The sequence below is a fragment of the Triturus cristatus genome, chromosome 4_2 (genome assembly GCF_964204655.1).
Source record: "Triturus cristatus chromosome 4_2, aTriCri1.1, whole genome shotgun sequence".
Lineage (NCBI taxonomy): Eukaryota > Metazoa > Chordata > Amphibia > Caudata > Salamandridae > Triturus > Triturus cristatus.
Window position 1 is genome coordinate 764,904,223 of NC_140586.1, and position 19,225 is coordinate 764,923,447.

Below are 19,225 nucleotides of genomic sequence, written 5' to 3' on the forward strand. Positions count from 1 at the left end.
TTACAAACATACTAGAATGCTTTATTAATTACATTTTTAAACTATTGTGTATTCTCCTATGTAGGATACCATAGACAGTGTTTTGAGGATTGGTAATATATGATCCTAAAAGCAGGTGGAAATAATTCATACATACACTTTGGAGAAAAACATAGTTTTATCCGCACTTTTCAGCATTATTTGGAATCATCCATTCCAGGTATTGCTAGGCTACTCTTCTTGCTCAAACCTAATAGCTGGGACTTACAAACATTTTGCCTAGAGAACCATTGTGGGACCAGGACCTGCCTCCTAGCTGATCCACTGAGGGCTTTGCCACTACTTTTGCAATATGTTCTTCTCTCTGGAAGAAATCCGATTCTTCGGCCCTGATGCAGACCTGCATCTGACAATAGCGAACGTTCTTCCTATATAGCTTGCAGATATGGCCTGCTGAGGAAATCGGACATCCTGAATAGAGCATAAGTCCAAAGGTAGAAATTGTCATGGGCCTGAAGCTGAGCAGCATCCGATTGAAGCTTACAACTCCCTGGGTGCAAACTCTGGACTTTTCCCACTCAGGTCTTTTGTCTGCAGCTTCACCAAGACCTCGCATTTTGGAAACCCATTGTCAACAAGCAATCTTTGGATCCAGCCTGTGGCCTTTCTTAAACAAGAAAATATTCTTAGTGCAAAGCTAAACTTCTGACCAGAACAAACCTAAGAGGTCAGAACAGGGTATGCAGTTCCTGTGGAGGAGGACCAAGAGGTCACACAGAGAGAAGGGAGAGGCAGAATGGGGTGCTCCAGGTAAAGGAAGGAAGTCGGGGGGAGAGAGGGAGGGCTCTTATAGGGAACAAGGGCCCTCACACACCCCAAGAGATGTCATTCTTCATCATAGGGCAGCTCTTTGTAGCGCTGGTGCTGCAATGCCCAACGGGCCCGCAGGGGGGCTCTTTGCCGGAGGTCTTCAGTGTTGTTTGCCGAAGGACCCTGGATGAAGGGGTGTGGGAGCATGTGGAGATGAGTAGAAGGGGAGTTAGTGTTTGTCTAAAAATAGCTATGAGGGTCCAAAATAACTTTATTCGCTGGATGCTGATGCTATGGTTAAAACCAACTATGTGAGTCGTGGCTGGCTAGGAGAATTAAACCTGCTGCAGCCAAAGGTGAAGGAGAAGTGCCTGAAGAGGTCAGTTGGTCGACATGTTTCTTTCCTCAATTCTCCATACGGATGAGCAGCATTTTATCAGGAAGTATAACTTCATCTACTCTGCAAAGGAAGAATGATCAAGTGAGTGTACTTGGAGGATCCGTCCCTGGATATAGAATTCAAAGTCAAATTCGGTGTGAAAAAGGAGAGTAGGAATAAAAAAAAATCTATCTTCTGGTAATACCTGGAGGAGGAAAGGAAGGGTACAAACGAGGGTCACTAACCACATATAGGGCGTACTGGGAGGACCAGTGGCTCAATACTTCAAGGAGTGTGCAAAGGGCATGCGCTGCAATGAAAAGAAGTTAATGATGACACATGCCAAGGGTGCCAAGTCCCACCTGTGGTAAGGATAAAAACATGCATATTCAAATTAAGGCAAGCGTGTGTAGCCTGAGTCAGAGATGTGCTCATACTATGAACAAGTGTAGGTCAGGGGTCTGTCTGGGGAGAATGGTAGGGCGGTGCCACCGTTGTGACCCCTGGTCAGTATATCATAAAAAACAGAGAATCCTGACTCACCTAGAAGGGATTATGGGGAGGTCCCAACCTGGATGGCCTGGACACTCGCAACACTAGTGAGGGCGAACAACCTATGTGTGGAAGCACAATGGTATGGTAAGAGGGGGTGGGGAGGTACCAGGGGGCTGTGTGGTGGGGCTATATGTAAGTGGGGGTTAGAGTGGGTAAAAGGAAGAGGACTGGGCAGGGGCTGGCCGCTTCTAACATGAGGTGTCCTGTTGGAATCAAGAGACTACTCAACAACCAATGCAGGAATGGCCTGCTCACCAGGCTGCCTGGACTCAGGTGTGGGGGAAGGGGATACTGGATGCATGCGGCCAGGTATAGTTGTTCAGATAGCCAGTGCTGGATCCTGGCCATTAGGGCACTCAGGCAGCAAAGAAAAGGCGTGGGTGTGTGGGCAGGTAGACGCCACGCTGAAGTACCAGGTGGTGTGGTGATGCTAGATCCCTATGCTGCTGCTAGGTGTGGGAGTAGAGGCGTTAGGACCCCAAAGCCGAAGGGGGACCACCCAAAGCGCCGGCCCAACGAGGAGCTGCAATATGATGTGAGGGCCCTTTCTCCTTATAGGAGCTCTTCCCTCTCTCCCCTGTCTTCCTTCCTTTACCTGGAGCACTCTGTCCTGACCCTCTCTTCTCTCCATGTGACCTCTTGGTCCTCCTCCACAGGAACTGCATACTCCGTTGTGACCTCTAGCCTTAGGGCATGTATGCTGGACCTTCTAAGCACCTATGTCTCTCATTGTGAGAACCAACAGAACAAACCTACCCCTTGTATCTGATACAAGCTCCATTGCAATCAGCCTGAAACGTATCCTTGTCCTGGTCTAGTGTGACCAGTTGTCTGCAGTTAGCACTTTGTGCTTTTTGGCTCTATTTTTATTTAAAACTAAAAAAATGTTATCTCTTGTTGACAATATTTGCAATTTTGGTGTTATTTTGTTCATTGAAATATTCTCTATTTGTAGTTGTAGTAAGATTTTTAATGATTGTGTTTTCGACTCTTTAACTTTTTTCCTACTGCCACAGCTACCATAGGTTGGGCTCAAACGTTACTGGACATAACAAGAATAGTGACATTATTTCTTGTGGTGCACTACGATCTACTCTAACTAATAATCCCCTTTCCACATGTACCTTGATGATATATATATGTTCATGTTATGTAGATTTGGAATTAAGAATAGTAAACCAAAACTTCCCTGTACACACTTACCTTTTGCTATTTTTGTTCTTGATATTTTGGCTATGATGTTAACGTGGCACAATATTCCCTATGCACACTATGCATTATTCCAGACTAGAACCCTTCAATCTCACAGGTATCTAACATTCACTATATATCCTCCCTCTATATGCTCATTTATATTCTCAACCTTCTTCACTATGTTGCTATTTTTAGGCTTTTCGAACTCTCCCCAGCTTTAGATTTTACTTGCTGGTGACATCAGACACATATTGTAAGCCGTATTGTTTTTTGTGTGTCAAGCTCTTATAGCCCAGCCAATTTTATGTTTCCACACTGAGCCCAAATTAGAAGTAGCCCTAGTTAATTGCAGTACTTACAGTGACTCCTGTTACTGGGCAAAACGCAATTAGGAGTTTCGCAGCTTGCACCACCCTTCCTTAGATTTCACTCAATAAATGCCAGCAGATCAAACGTTCTGAAATGTATCAAGTGAAATGCCTGATAACTACTAGGACAAGTGGAATGTGGTGCACACCCACTAAAATATGCATGTTAGTCTTGTTTATTGGAAACACACTTGCAATTAGAATTATTTGTTGGGCCCACTCAATTCTAACTCAATGGACTCTGATTGTATTGGTTCAGAATAAGGGCTGAAGTCTTGTTATTTTGCACACGGGGGAGCTTAACACCTGCTTTTTTGCTGGCTTCTATCCTCTTTTACTCTAGCTTGGTCTATATAAAATAGCGCATGGAGTTGTGGCCTAAGGCAGCAATCATAACTATTTGGCTTAGGGTCAAGAGAGTGCTGTGACTCAGACTGATACCATTGGTGGTTTGATTCAAAGACAGGATCTGACCAGACACATGGCAAATGGGACGCCTGACACAGTATGATCAACTGACAGGGGAAGATGTGGTGGGTACAACCTCTAATGTGTTTGGAGTGCACGTGGATGCTGCAGGAGCACATGGGATTTGTGCTGGTGTAACTAAACTGGGTTAAACTGATATAGTCAAAACTGACTTTCAGGATCAGGAGTAGCCAGGCAAAATCTTATATCTGGACATTTGAAAGAGGAGTGAGACATGAGTGTCCATTTTTGCACCTACTATTTGTAATAGCAGTAGGGCTGTTGGGAAGTCAGCTGAGGGCTAGTGTAAAAGACAGGGATATCAAAGAACTGGCTGCCCAACCTCACACATATTATTCATGTATGTGGATGACAACCTTACTTATTTTAGAGACCCTGAGAGGGTAGGTCCATTACTTTTCCGAGAAATTACATTTATTAGAGAAGAATCACACCTGCTTATGGAAAGAGCTGAATCTTGACCGTTTCCATTGCCTGATTATGAGATTTGAAAGGTAGTAGTTACCCAGAAGTTGGAAAGTGTCAGGAGTCAATAATGCTTCCGCTATCTGGGCATTCAAGTGGCCAAATGGGGAGACCGAGTCCTCGCTCAACATGGGTAGGGTGGTAGTAGTGCTCAGTTAATCTTTGGAACACATTGCCTCTGTCGGTGATAAGGAAGGTTTATTTAGCTAAAATGTATTTTACCCCACTGTTTACATGCCTTACAAGCCTGAATGCCCTCTGGATTGCAGTGATTGTCTTCACAGAATTTGAACATTTTCTGGATTTTTTTGCTCTTGGGTGACAAATAGAACTGAGTAAAGTTAGATCTTTTCAATTTGCATTGGGACACTCAGGTTTAAGCTTACCAGATACTGAACATTTTTATATGGCATCCCACCTACAAAAAACGGTTAAGTAGTCTGAAGTGGGGAATAACTAGGAGAAGCGGCCGTTGTAGAGTATGCATGCTCAGGATTCGCTTCCAGATATCCTTGAGATTTGAAGGAATATTGTGGATTCATCACCATATTTTGTCTGACAGGTTGTTCAGGTATGGGAAATGATGGTCATATTTTCTGAAAACACTCTTGGAGTTATTCAGAAATATGTGTAATCTACTCTTACACTTTTGAGTAACTTTACTACTGAAGGCTATTCACAAAATCCGAGGGTAATGTTACTCAACAGTGTAGACTTACACATCTCCACTCCCTGAAAAAGGGTGGAGGCCCAAGTTTGCAAGTGTAAGTCCCTACTGCCAAAAAAGAAACAGTAGTAAGTCAAGCACCTCACGTGGACTAACCAATGATACTGCAACATCTTCCAATAGTTAATAATGAAGGTACGATCTTAAAATAAAACCCTATTTGAAATAATGTTAAGTTAACTTACACTATTTAAAAAATATATATAAATATAAATAAGTATATATCAATATTTAGAGAAAAAAAACCTGTTTTGGAAGTAAAAGTTAATGTCACTTATTTTATATAATCGGATAATGAAACAGTCAGTCAAAGGCTTTATTTCGATAAAAACATATCATAAAAGCATAACAGTTAAAAATGGAATAAGTTAATTTCATTTAAAAAAGAAGAAACCTATTTTTACAATGAGGTGCAAAAACAGATCATAAATAATTATTTAAGAATGAATTAAACAATTTCCTTAAGCCTTTTACTTCTGATACGCCATGCCCAAGATAAGAATTTTGCAAGGGCACAAACGTATAATGAGCGAGCATCTGACATTAAAATACGGAGTGCCACAATATAGTGTCTAGTTCCCAAGGAGCGGCACAGATAATGAAACTAATTTTAATTCATTCAGTACATCATGCTTCATAAAAGAGTGGCACTGAAATACAGAATTAAATGAATTTGCAGACATCTATATGTATGTCTAGTGAAAGAGAAGTGGGTGCCAGAGGTCAGGGGTTAGATGTACTGCCAGAGTTTTGTATTTTGCGTCAGTATTGTGATGCTACATGAGGAAATTGGCAACACTGTGGGGCATATTTACAAGCCCCTATTGCCACTACAACTTAACGTGGCTTAATGCTGCCTTGTAAATAAGGCACCCCTTCACGCTATACTTAGCATGAAAGGGGAGGGCAATGGGTGTTGCAGTGGGCGTTCAACCGCAACACCCATTGATTGTGACGCTTGCCCCTATTTACAAAGGGGGCATACATATGGGGCAACGCCAAAATTAAGACCAGGGAAAACTGGTCTTACTGTGACGCAACAAGGAGAAATGTTTAATATCTTCTTATTTTTTCTGTTTCCATGAGTGCTGCGTTGTGCAGAACACATGGAAACAGTAAAATGCCATTGATTGTTTATGTACAAAAAGGTGTCCCTTCCTACACATAAACAATCATTAAGTTACAAAACGCCATTTAACACCTTGAGTGCCCCGCCCTTTCCCCGCCCTGTGCCGGCCCTTTCATTAGTGGGCGGGGTTCATGACGAGATAGTCTCGTCATGGGCACAGCGCAACCGCGGCCCATGACGAGACCATCTCGTCATGGGCACTCAAGAGGTTAAAGATTGTTTATGTGCAGGAAGGGACACCTTCCTGCACATAAACAATCTTCCTCTGCAACGAAGAGCCCTTGCAATATGGTGCAAGGGTGCCTGCATTGGCCCAAGGCAGCTAAATGTAGCGCCACAGCAGGGGGAAATGCAGGGCTGCACCATGTTGTTGTAAATATGGTGCAGCCCTGCATTTCAGAAGTGGTGGAGCGCAGAGTTAAGCCAAGGAGGCTAACGCCACGCTCCACCACTTCGATTACAAATATGTCCCTGTATGTCATCACTCTGTATTCAAATAGCAGTGGGTGTTGCAGGGCGAGAATGGGTGACATTTGAAGTTTATGTTTGGACGCTGAAGGAGAGTAATGTAATGCAATGGCATATTTATGGGTTCGTCACGCTACCGCGACTGGAGTAGCAAAATGTTGAGTGAGTTTCATCACTAAACAAAGAAGAGATGTTGCAGGTTATGACTGAGAGACAGTGGCAGATCTATGCCCTGCACTAATACAGGAATACAAAAGAGTACTTCAATGAACTGTAATTTTGTATCCAGGGTGTGCAAAATTGCAGGACATCACGTTACTAAGGGGCATATTAGCAAGACCGGCGATAAAATTATCGCCGTTTTAGCGTTATAGAATTCCAATAGAAGCCCAGGTTAGATGTGCAGGACATCTAACCTGGGCTTCTATTGGAATTCTATAAGCATATTATCAAGCCCATTATTGCCGATTTAGCGGCAGTGTCCTGCCACTAAGGCGATAATTTTATCGCCGGTCTTGCTAATATGCCCCTAAGTGTGCTGACATTCTGTGCAAAAGCCATACAGTTAATGTTGCTGCTTTTTTTAAACAATTGCAGAAAGAGCAATCCTCGAATAAGAGGTTCTTGGAGAAATCCCCTGACAATTGACTGCTTTTAGATCACCTTTGGTATGGTTTCCTCATATTTCGCTGAGAAGAACAGATTTGTGGCATTTTGTGTGAGGATTTCCAACAGTAAAAGACAATTACTCCAAAAGTCTAACAAGGCAAAATAAATCACAATTTCCTAATTTAGTGGCACGCATCCTTATGAATCATGGCCATAGGGGCTGTCCTGAATACATCCACAGTGAGGTCACGCGCCTATTGCGACAATCCTGCTCTCAAGTTAGTCTTTAGTGTTGAGCCTGGGATGGGCAGGCAGGATCCACGCCATCGAGGTAGCGCTCCAGTTTAAAACAGTGCGTCATCCATGACTGAGTCATTGAAATTATCTCTACTCTGACCTAGTGACCTGATGCAAAGGTAGAAGATCGTCTCTGGGCTGCAATCACCTCTTTGAAGTGCTTAATTGGAGCTGGTGGTTTTCGGTGCTCAGCACTGGTAATTAATTGTCAACACCAGCACATATGACAGCCTGTCGCATGGTGGTGTGGTTTGTCAAATTTAGAGAATAGCACATCAGTTGTTTAATAATTCAATATTTATTCAAAATAACTAATACCTGCTACCCAAGCCATACTTATAGCTTTGTGGACCTGGAATTGTTTGATTTGTCACAATGTTAGGGGTAGATGGTTGGTAGTTATTATTGGTGCTGCCTTTAGCAGTGTTCGAGGGGCATTGGGTGATTCCAGCTCCAACGGCCTCTTGACAAGGGCCCTGGCACTTATATTTTTACAAATTAAGTACTGTCTCTTTGCCGTGTTTCATTCAGCTTGTAGCACAGTGCCGACTTTAGGGCGCCACACCACTGCTGCCTCACATTAGGCCAAGCTGGTAGAAGGGTGTAGCCTTTCAAAATATCTTATCGGGTTAAAGGCAGCATCTGCAGATATCATTATAGGCCCAGCAATATTCAGGGGATAATAAAAAGAGATCTGTGTTTTGTGTAGTCAGAGTTTTGATTCATCATAAAGTAGTAGGTTGATCTTTGATGTCTGTGGAAACATTCCAAACAGAAAAGCACTCTTACTCCTTTGCACATGTATCTATGTGTAAATATAGTGTCAGTTTGATGGAAAGTGTGATAAGTGTATTTATTGAACTTCGATATACTAACATTAATTGGATAGCAATAATGTAATAACTGAACACAAAGCAGTGACCTGCACAATAGGCAGTCCTGGAGTCAAATCTCAGCTTCTCCACCAGTCCAAAGTTTATGATCCAAGGTCCATCACTTTACTTCAACATGTATCATTTTCCGTTACCATCAAGTTTGAGGGTACATTGAGGGAATCTAGCGCTGTACAAAATGCTCACTTTACATTGTTAATATAAAACAATCTTGTTTTGAAGTTAATAACAACATGGGCTCTATAAATAGAAAACATCAAAACTGGCATATTGTGGGTAGCTCATGGCAACGTCAAAGCAAACCATGCAGGGTAGGTCGCGCGCATTGTGACCCAAGATGGCCGCCTAGCGTCAGAGCTCCACATCGCGCCGGACTTTACGGTTCCTTTTTGAGCAGTTCCAGCGTTTCTCTTAAAAATATGTAGGCAAATTTCTGAATCGGAACGCTTGCCCTACAGGATGCTACCTTCTACATCCCTCATTTTCGTGGAGACATAGCAGAAATTGCAGGCGACTCTTTAGCTGCCTAGCGGCCACCATTTTGTTTTTCTTCCTTCAGCTTTTTCTCTTCAAATCTCCTCACATGGCACTTTGCAAGGCAATTTTTCGACGTTTTCTTTACCTTGTGCACATTTTCTTTGACTGAGCATTTCTCAACATTGGAGGGTTTAATTATATCGGAATTGCTGTAATTATTGAGGTAATTTTACCCGCTCTTGTGTATGATGCCTATCTACATTGCCCCTTCCTGATCTTTTCATACCACGTTTCATGGGTAGGAGCAAATACTTACTCCATCATACTAAGAGACAGAAGTCCAACGCTCCCGCAGCTTGTTGTACCAACTCTACTGTTCAAAACAATTCCTCACACCCACCTGCGGTTTTGACGCAAGAGACTTATTCTAATACCACAGCGGCTCTTACAAACATGGCATCTAAAACACAATTATCTTCAGCTACCATTAAGAGACTCAAACAGGATCCCCTCTTCCCTCCTAAATCTGTCTGTCCGGTTTCTTTGTTTTGGAGGAAATCCGCACCCTCCGACCCTTCATTGAGGAAACTGACTCTCGCCTACAGACCTTGGATAATTAATGGTCATCTATGGAGTCCCGCCTCACGGTGGTGGAGCAGCATCTTAACGAGGTACAGGATTCATCTTCTAGAATGTCCTCTTTTGAGAAAGAGGTCCTACAACTGAGAAGATCGACCGAAGACCTGGAAAATAGAAATCATCGCAATAACATACGCATTTACGGACTTCCTGGAGGCCTTGAAGGGGATGAGCCTGTTGCGTACTTTACTTTCTTTCTGCCACAGTTCTTGGGTCTCCATTCTTCAACCAAATTGAATATACAACGAGAACATAAACTGGGTCTGCGTTTATCCTCCTCAGTCGCTCCATCTAAACCTTGTGGAATAATTATTTATTTCTACAATTCACAGACCTTCTACAGGTGCTGGGTGCCATTAAATCCAAAAAGCAATTGACTTGGCATGGCACAAAAGTATTTATTTCTCAGGATGTTTCTTCAGCCACCGCCATGCAACGAAAAGAGTTCCTTGATCTTCGTCCGGCTCTTTGCTCCTTGGGTGCACGATATGGTTTATTCCACCCATGCCTGTTTAAGGTCACCTTCTTAAACAAGGTTTCCACTTTTGACGATCCGGCTCATGTCAGAATGTTTATTCAGTCTCATTCTGCTGCTTCGATGGAGATTGTTGGTCCTCTTTCTGGAACTTGACTTTATTGATTCTTTTGTTGTGCTACCTCATTGATTCTGTTTTATAGTTTTATGTTATTTTGGTTCCAACGTTCTTCTTGCTCTTACCTGCATAACCCTTTGTTTCCTTTTACAGGTTCATTGAAAATTTACTGTGTTCCTCTTCATGTTCCCGCTCCTGTTCATGTTTAATTGATGTCTTGGTGTGGTGTGTTGCCCGTTGTTGGGTGTGCTGTTTTCATTGTCTGTTGCCGCCTCTCATCCTTTCCTTTGTTTCCCATAAGGTACATACCACAGTTGTCATTTTTGACATGTACTGTCTTCTCTTATTCTTATTCTTTCTCCCCTTCTATTATTTCCTCTTTATTGTATCTTTACCCTTTCTTTTCTTGTGGTATTGCATCCTTTTTCTTGTTTGTTTCTTTCTTCAAGTGACTTCTTAACTACCCTCTTCTCTACATTTTTTCCTTTCTCCTTGACTCCTCGACAGATTTTATCTCTTCTTTTTTCATCTTCCTTTCTCTTACTTCATGATTTCATTGTTGCACGCACACGCATTGTCTTTTATTTGTTATTGATGTTTTTACATTCAGAGTTATTTCATGAAATGTGAAAGGTTTTATTAGTCCAATTAGAAGACACAGAATATTATCACATCTTGTCTCTTATAACCCTGATTTAGTTTTCCTACAAGAGACTCACCTTACAGAACCAGAGGCATTAGAATTGAAAAAATGTTGGGTTGGTTCAGTTTTGGTCTCTCCTTCTTCTTCTAATAAAAATGGTGTTATAATTTTGTGTCACAAAAAATTGAATTGCAAAGCCATATTGCAGGAAATTGATACAGAAGGATGATGGTTGTTAGCTAAAGTGCTTATTAATAATATTTCTTTGACTGTATTTAATGTTTATGGCCCTACTCAACCAGACTGCTCTATTTGGCCTCTGATCACACAAAATTGTATTCAATTTAGAGATGATCTCTTTATTCTAGGAGGTGATTACAATCAAGTTGTTGACCCCTTTCTTTTTATTTCTTTTTAATTTTATTTGTTTATTAATCAGAATGCATTAAAAAACACATAGCAGAACCTCACACAGGAGGCAATTGCGGGCATCAGGAGGGAGAATGGAACAAGCATTTTTTATACCCATAGTGCAATGTAACAAACCCCAAAAACCCACTACCCTCCAATCCCGCAAACTCTAAGGCACTAAGAGAGGAAAAACAGGACCCCAACGGAGCATCTCATCACATATAGCAGTATGACAGTAATGGCAGTCCCAAAAATCGACACAGCGAGAGCATCAGATTGCAACAACTGTTATACAACAGGATTTGTAAGTAGATACACAGTAAGTGGAGCCCAAAAGTCTTTAGGAGGGGAAGTTTTGGGCAATTCCTCAGCATAAGTCTTTAGTTGATCTTTACAACATAGCTGGCCACGGACCCACTTATTCAGAGTTGGGGTGAGTCTTGAGCCCCAGCACTGTGCCACTGCTGTTTTGGCCAATAATGTTGAGACCGCCACCAGTCTACGATTACAGGACTTTAGATTCTTAACCCACCCTGGTAGGCAAACCTCTGGGGTACATTGCACAGCCTCCAAAACCACCCCGTGAGTGGGCCTGTAATGTTTCCCCAGAAACTGTATATACCCTTGCAGCTCCACGTGAGATGTCTGCATCCATCTGCCCACAACAAACACAGCAAGAGTTCTTCCGAAGCCCAAACCGCATCAATTGTATCAGGGTATATTATAGCTGGTGCAGATATTTGAAATGGATGATGCGGACGTTAGTTTGCTGTTAGCCGACCAGTGAGAACACAGCAAAACTTCCACATCCCGGCGACAATGAGTTCCCCAGTAGTGCCACCCATTTAATATATGAAGGGGAGTCAAGCTGTTCTCTTTCCCTAAGAGACGCAGTGTACAATTTCGTGATCAGGCCTGTGCGATCCCCCCCCTCTAAAACCACCTGCAGTGCTAACCATGGCTGGGGTTCTGCTGGGTAATCGGGATAAATGGAATGTACAGCCTGTCTGACGAGCACATATGTGAACCCAAGCATAAACCCTCGATCCCTACCCCCCTGTATGTCAGAGAGTGAGCTGAACTGACCTTGTTTATAAAGGTCCCCCAATTGAGTTATTCCCACTGCACTCAATGCCTTAAGAGCAGCCGGCTCTTTGGCAGCAGAGATTTCTGGGTGCGCTGAAAGTGGTAGTCTTGGGGCGTAGAGATAATGCAATTGTGCACGCGTCGCCAGCGACTTCCACACCCATGCCGTGCAGAGTGCAGGGTTAATTTCAGTTCTTGGACCATCACTCCCACCAGACAAGGCGGTCGCAGGCAGGGCCATCGGGAGGACGGTGTCCGCTTCAATAGCTACATGCGGATGGAAACGTTGTGGGTAGAACCAGTAATGAGCAAACTGGACCTGTGCACAAAGATAATAAGGTACAAGTCAGGGGCTTCAAAGCCTCCCCTCTCGAACGGTAACACCAACACTTCCGAGCTGCAGCGGGCCTTCTTGCCGCCCCACACGAAGGAGAGCAGTGCTGATTGAAGTGAGTTAAACAATGCAAGATTAAGAAGAATGGGGGTATTAATAAACAAATAAAGAAGTTTGGGCAAAATTGTCATCTTCACTACTGCAATGCGGTCTGCCTAGGAAAGCGGGAGTTTGGCCCATCTCATTGCACGTTCCATGATTTTGACTAAGGCTCGGCTATAATTTTCCGAAATTACTACCTAGGGGTCACTGTGAAGCCAAAACCCCTAGATACTTTACTGGGTCAGTCGACCATGTGAGTGGGAAGTCTAGTCCCATGCGTCGAATACCAGCTGTGAGGGGGGACACCGTCGATTTTGCCCCATTTATGCCGAGCCCAGAGAAGCGTTTGAATTTTATATATTAGTGAAGCAGTTCTGGGAGAAATGACGCATATAATCGGCGTACATCGAGACTACTAATGGGCATTGTCGGAATTGTAGTGCTACTGGTGTGTGACATTGGTGGAGCTTGAACGTCCATGGCTGCAGAGCCAGTGCGAAAAGCATCGGCGATAGGGGGCAGCCCTGCTGGGTGCTACGCCGAATAGGAAACGCAGGAGATACCCAACCATTAACACGGACACACGCCGCAGGCGCCTCATATAAGAGGTGTATCCACTTCAAGAAAAGGGGGGTATCCCCATTCTGAGTAGGACTGTAAACATAAACTCCCACTGCAGGGAGTCAAATGCTTTTGCTGCATCGAGTAACACAGCAAGCGCTTGAAAATCGTCCTCAAAGTAATGCAGGGTGGAGAAGACCATGCGCAAATTGTGCGCGGTAGATCTGGCAGGGACAAACCCTGACTGATCCGGGAGGACCAGGTTAGAAATGAGGGGTTGAAGCCGACTGGCAATCACTTTTGCCAAAATGTTGGCGTCAATGTTTATGATGGAGAGTGGGCGGTAGGAATCGCACTGATTAGCGAGCTTGTCGGGCTTAAGGAGCATAACCAGAAGGGCCTCTTTTAGCAAAGGGGGGAGGGTGCCGCTATCATATGCTTCTGCAAAGACATCCAAGAGCCTGGGTGCCAGATCGTCAGAGTAAACCTTATAAAATTCACTGGTTAGACCCTTTCTTGTCCGCGAATCTCAAGTACCCTTCACTTCTGATTAATCCCATAAACAATTTCTTGACTCTATTTCCCAATCACACCTCATGGATGCTTGGAGGCTCTCTCACCCCGATACTATTGACTTTTCTTTTTTCTCTCCTCCTCACAGCTCTCTCTCACATTTAGACGATATCTTTCTTTCTCAATCTCTGTCTCAAAATCTTTTATCTTCCTCTATTGAACTCATTGTCATTTCTGACCATGCCCTGATTGTGGCTGATTTTGATCTACTCCCTCCACACCACAGATCCTCCCGTTGGCATTTTAATAATTCTCTTCTTCTAGACCCTCTTTTTTCTCCCTCATTCACCTCTTTTGCTAAAGAATTTTTTGAACTGAACAATAACCATAATACTTCCCTCCACTTGTTATGGGACTCTTTTAAGGCTACGGCTTCATCATAGACTTTGTCTCACAAAAAAAGAAATGTTTCCTTCAACGGCATAAAATTACTCTAGAAAATATTAAGGCCCTAGGGCAAAAATGCTTTACCTCACCATCAGACTCTATTTTACAGGATCTTGTCCGTGCCAAATTAAACTTTAATAAAGCTACTACGGATAATGCGTCTTCTATTCTTCTTCGTAGCAGTGCTTGATATTATGGAGGACGTAATAAAATTGGTAAACTTCTGGCAAATTATCCTAAATCTCGAAAAGACCGTACTCTAATTGACTCTATTTATTCCTCAGATGGTTCTCATTCATAAGGATCAGGACATTCTCAATGAATTTATGCTATTTTATAAAGATCTATTCACCCCAGAATCTCCTACTTCAAATCCCCTTATTCAATCTTATCTTTATAATATTCCAACCCTTTCTAACGATCATCTTAATTTTTCTAATCTTGATACAGATTTATCCCATAACGAAATATCCAAGGCTTTAATAGCTTTAAAGAAAGGCAACACCTCCGGTCCGGATAGTTTTCAGTTGAATTTTATTTACCCTTCTCTAGTTTATTACTCCCTAAACTCTTAGGGCTCTTTCATTCATTTTTTCTCTCTGGCAAGACAGACAGCACTTTTCAAGAAACCACGATTTGTCTGATCCTTAAAGAAGGCCCCATTTTTGTAAAAATGATCATCCGATATCCTTGTTCAATGTAGATTATAAAATATTTGCTAAATTACTTGCTTTACGTCTTGAACCTCTTATGCCCTATTTGGTTGGTAAGGAGCAGTGTGGTTTTGTCAAGGGTAGGTTAACTTCGGATAATTCTTTTTTTCTCTTAAAGTCTTGAACAAAATTCCTTTTCTGTCCACATCCCTCGTGGCAATTTCCGTTGATGCTGAAAAAGCTTTTGATAGGGTTGATTGGTCCTTTTTATTTGAATCTTTGAAGTGGCATGGTTTTGGTCCCAAGTTGATCTCGCTTATTTCCTTATTATACTCTGCCCCCAGAGCCTCTGTGTTAGTTAACGGTTGTATAGCTTCTTACTTCCCCTAACAACGTGGTGTCCGTCAAGGTTGCCCTCTCTCCCCCCTTCTCTTTATCCTAGCCCTCGAACCCTTTCTATCATCGATCCGTAATAATGATTCTATATCTGGTTTTTCTTATGGTGACCAACAATTAAAACTTTCTGCATATGCAGATGACATTTTACTTTTTATTTCCAATCCTGAAGTATCTATTCCTCCTTTATTACACAAATTGTCTTCATTCTCCCTCGTCTCTGGTTACAAAATCAACTCAGATAAAACAGAGTTTCTCCCTCTTACAAAATTCTGTTTTCAACATTACTTTTCTTATACTGTTTTTTTATGAACAGTTCTAAAATCAAATACTTAGGTATGTGGTTTTCCAACTCCATTGCTTCTTCGGTTAAATTAAATATGGTTGAAGCCTTATCTCGTATTGACAAATTATTTTCATTCTGGAATCCTCTTTTTCTTTCGTGGTGGGGTCGGTTAGATTCAATTAAAATGATGATCACTCCCATTTTAATTTATACTCTTTCCATGCTCCCTTTCCATATTCCTGCTTGTTATTTTTTTTAAATCGATTCTCCCCTTTCCAAATTTCTTTGGAAAAATAAAAAAGCCAGAATATCCCTATCTCTTCCGTGTAAGACCAAATCTAATGGGGGTGTTAATTTTCCAGATTTTCGCACTTATCATAAATCCTTCTGCCTCCGTCAAGCTTCGAAATGGCTCCTTTTACGCCTTTATGGTTTTCTATTGAACGTTCTTTACTTCTACCCTCCTCTTTAAAGGAGGTTGTGGCCTTTTCTGCCAAAACTCCTCAAACGTCTCATTCCTTCTTTAAACATACATGTTCTATGTTGAAACCTTTGACCCATCCCAAAACTATTTCCAGGTAATCTTTTTTATGCTCACCAATTTGGCATAATTCTCTTATTACTATTAATAATAGAGCTATCTTTTGGAAATCCTGGAGATTAAAGGGAATAGCTTGGGTCAAGGACTTATTTGATGGTCTATCTCCTTGTTCTTTTCCCCAATTTCAATCTACCTTTAAATGTCCCCGTTCTTTTTTACAGAAATTCTCCGCTTTAATGTCAGTTATTCCTGATACTTTCTATTCTCTTCCCTCAATTCCTTCTTCCTCTGAAGAAAATTCTCTTCTTAAGATTCTTATTACTCTTCCTAAGGCCTCCCTTATTTATAAACACTCTCTTTCTCCTGATCCAAATCGTCCTAAAAGTAAACTGGAACTTGCCTGGGAATTAGATCTGGGGTGCGAATGGTCCATCAATTTTTGGGAAAAACTCTGGTCCCGTTCTCTAAAAATCTCTAGATCTGCTTCTGTCACTCAGTCTATGTTCTTCCTTTATGACAGTCATTATTTCACCCCTACTTCTATAGCCACTTTCTCCTACTCTACTGACACGAAATGCTGGACTTGTGATTCCCCTGCTGCTGATCGTATGCACCTTCTTTTTCTTCGCCCTCCTGTTACTCGTTTTTGGAAGTGAATTTGATCTTATATTTCTTGTTTGTTTAATATTTTCATTCCATTTTCTAACCCTATTCTTTTCTCAGGGAGTTTGTTTGAGTCTCTGGGTCTCCCTATTCATATGCATGGCCTCTTTGACCTTATGTAAGCTTTAGCTTTCCAACAAATAACATATTCATCGAAATTGCTTTTGCCTCCTCTTGTAACCCAATTGTTAATAGAGATCTTTTTTGGTTGCCACTTACAACCTATCTAGACAAAATGGTAGTCACAAATACTTCTCGTTTAAACTCAGAAAATTTTAAACCTCCAAAATTGCTTAACTTCTCTGTTCTTTTTCCCTCTAACCTCTTGTTGGCATATTATATTGTTTTTTTAATTATAATAAGATTACAGTTTACATTCGTTTGTAGATGTGCATTATCACATGTTTTTCAGTTGTAAGAGTTGCTCCTTTTTTCCCTTGTCTCCTACCCCCTCTTCCTTCCCTCGCCCTTACCTCTTTATACAACTTAAACAGCTTTCTTTTTGCCCTTATGCTAGCTAATTCATTTTTTTTTGTATATCGTATTTAGAATGACCTCTTTGTATGTGCTGGCCTTTGTATTCCTTGTTATTTCTAAATAAAGCTTTATAAAACATTTTTTTTTAAACTCCATTCAATAAATGACACTGAATTAACTGGCACAGTGATGTGTACTTAATTGAGAAACTGGGAATGTTGAATAATGTATAATTTTTCATTTTCATGACTTTTGTTGCCTCATTTACATCTTTAAAACGTTTTGGCTCTTAGAACCAGGCAGACCCCAGGTTCAGTTTCCCTCAAGGCTGTGTGAGTCCCCTCACACCACCGGGAATTTTAGTGTCTCCTACTCCCTAGCTTCGTAGAGAAGGAGGTAATTGAGGGGATACCAACAAAGATGATCACAGTGGGCGCCACCAGCGCTAAAGTTCATGTTGTTGTTGCATTCAGTCCATGAGACAGACTCCAAGCAATCAGTTCCTTCGGGTTCCCACAGTACCGGGACTTACTGCTTTCCTCACGCTTCATCATTCAAGGATTGAGCTGCGAGGGATGAGAATGATGCCAAGGCCTAGCATTTTGGCAGTGCAACATTTCTCTCAGGCTCCTAGACACAGAAAATACCTTAGGATTCAGCACCATGTAATAATATTTGTTTCTTTTTGTGGTTGTAGTGCGTCATCCCTCTGTATGATTTGAAAGAGCTGCTTCTGATGATTTTCTAGTGCCCATTGGTACTTGATTACTCAAGAGGCTAATGCACTTGGAAGAGCGAGAGAGCTGGGGCTACCACAAGTCAGAAGAGATGTGAAGTGGCACCCATCAGTGTGCCTTGAGTAGACACTATGGGGCCTAGCAATAGAGATGTATTGGCAGAACCATTCATTGATGACTTTGAACTTCAATAATATGGAGCGCTGAGGACAGGATTGATGTGTCTTAGAAGAGTTGCATGTGACCGGACTAGATAGAAGAGGACAGGAGCGGCTCCTTCGTTAGAGCGGAGAAGTGTCGCCATCTAAAAAATGGCCAGAGCAGCTAAGAATAAAATGGTAATAAGATTTTTGATTTTTCAGCAACCCATCCAGATCCGAGTGTCAGGACGGGGGGGGGGTGGTAATTGCTGCTGGGTGCAGATGGGTGGCACCAGGGAGCTGTGCACTTATGTTTAAAGTGTGCATGTCCCTTTGGCCGGCTGTCTTGCGACGGCCAGTCAGACATGTGCATTTTAATCTTCTCTAACCTAGCTGTCTTAGACAGCTGGGATAGAGAAAGCACAGGCCTCCAGCGCTCTTAAGAGTTCTGACATTGGCCACTCCCCCCAATCCTGATGCCAGGATTGAGTAGTGAAGTTTCCTGGGTCCGGAGCTTCCAATAGAGAAGACACAAGAGGGAGAACGACATTGCGCTGCAAGTGAGAAACGTAATTGGCTTTTTAAAAAAATATATTTTAATTTCACCCATATTTTATGCCCTCACCTCTGTAATTACATACTAGCCACCACTGGAAGGGGATGCTGAAAATCAAGAGAGAGAATTAGTTTGTTTGGATGGGGTGGGTCACAGTATTGACACCCATGGATTTAATGATGTCAGAACTGAGGTGTACTTGCAGAACTGTGTTTGTGGCACTCTTCTAGTATCAACGGATTTGTAGAGGTCAAAATGTTGGGAGGTTATGGGGGGCCTAGAAGCTTTTTTTTTTAAGAATACTACTAATACTTAACACAGTGGAACATATTTTATTCAGTCTCTTTAATTTGACTCTGTACAATTGAATCGTCAGTCAAGCGAGCCACCGGAATCAGTACTCATTTATGCACTGGCCTCAAGCCTTATTCTCTCTGCCAAAACAAGTGAGCATAGAATATTGACTGGCAGAGATATAATTCTTCAGCTCAAGGCAGTATTTTTAATTCTTAGCTGCCTGTGTCCTGATGAGGTTGAAGATCTCTGTCATTGTGGGTTTGAGGGTGTCTGTGTTAACCAAGGATTTTGTAACAACTTTTCAAGCATAC